The sequence below is a fragment of the Heteronotia binoei genome, chromosome 9 (genome assembly GCF_032191835.1).
Source record: "Heteronotia binoei isolate CCM8104 ecotype False Entrance Well chromosome 9, APGP_CSIRO_Hbin_v1, whole genome shotgun sequence".
In the NCBI taxonomy this organism is placed as follows: domain Eukaryota; kingdom Metazoa; phylum Chordata; class Lepidosauria; order Squamata; family Gekkonidae; genus Heteronotia; species Heteronotia binoei.
Genome location: NC_083231.1, coordinates 57,204,841 through 57,206,137, shown reverse-complemented (window position 1 = coordinate 57,206,137; position 1,297 = coordinate 57,204,841). Strand labels below are relative to the sequence as shown.

The window sequence follows — 1,297 nt, the reverse complement described above, 5'->3', positions numbered from 1 at the left end:
CTGACGGGGCATGGAGGACTTTCATAGAAGTGACCTGATAGCCTGCCTCTGCCCTCTGACTTTGTTTTCTTTAAGGTCTCCCATCCAAATACTTGGCCAGGGTTGGCCCTGCTTAGCTTCTGAGATCTGATGAACATATGAAGCTGCCTTATACTGAATCAGACCCTTGGTCCATCAAAGCCCGTATTGTCTACTCAGACTGGCAGCAGCTCTCCAGGGTCTCAAGCTGAGGTTTTCCACACCTATTTGCCTGGACCCTTTTTTGGAGATGCCAGGGATTGAACCTGGGACCTTCTGCTTTCCAAGCAGATGCTCTACCACTGAGCCACCATCCCTCCCCCAAAGATGAGATCTGGCTTGCCTGGGCTATACAGGTCAGCAGAAATTAATTCAGATTTTAATGCTAGTACTCACATCCATAGAAACCTGAACACAGTATGCTTTTCTGATTATTTAAATGTTGGGACCTAGTCCCCGTCCCCCCCAAATACAAAACTTATTCATGAAATTTCATGAGTGTGCAAATTTAAATTTTAATGTTCAATAACTAATACTCTAGGGCAGCTAATTATTGCCCATCAATAATTAAATGTTGTGTAAATACTTCATTGGAATTTCCTAATTCCTGTCAGACTACCTCTCAGGATGTAAAGTATATCCTTCATAGTTCTGTCTAACCGCTTAACATTTAAGAGTGCTTAGTTCAAACTATCTTTTATTAGCATGAACAATGGAAATCCTAGATGTGTTAAGAATCCCCAACTGGATTTTATTTTTACCAACACGTTTTTATCCTACCACTTTTTTATTCTGTCCTTTCTCTAAAGAGCTCAGTGCGGGTTGCATGGTGTTCCCTTCTTCCATTTCCGCCTTTCACACACACAAAAATCATGTGTGATAGATTAGTCTGAAAGATAATGGCCGGCACAAGATCACACTGCAATAGCTGAATAGGAATTTGAACCTGGTTTCCCGGGTTCTACACCTTTAAGGCACTGACTGGTCAACAGAATAAGTGGACACATTATGCTCAACATGGAAAGGCTGCAATTCTTAAAAAAACTTCCTGAAGGTAATTTCTTTGTTCCTGAGCCTTAGGGGAATAATACTTCCTATGCTTGCTTTGCAGAATAGTCTTTTAGTTCTTAAAATGCTATAATTATGAGCTTTGTCTCATTCATCCCATCCTGAGATAGAGTGCTTATTAGCATATTGTACTTTGCTTCATTGCTTGATTCCTGCGTAGTTCTGATTTTGGAAAAAGAAATTTGCCGTACTTTACATCTATGCACCTATG

General features: G+C 40.6%; 1 non-coding gene across 1 annotated transcript; it reads right to left on the bottom strand.

Moving 5' to 3' along the window:
* Positions 1-263: 263 nt before the first annotated feature.
* Positions 264-338, bottom strand: TRNAS-GGA (transfer RNA serine (anticodon GGA)). Its single transcript has one exon. It is a non-coding gene; the product is annotated as a tRNA-Ser (tRNA).
* Between the last annotated feature and the right edge of the window lie 959 nt (positions 339-1,297).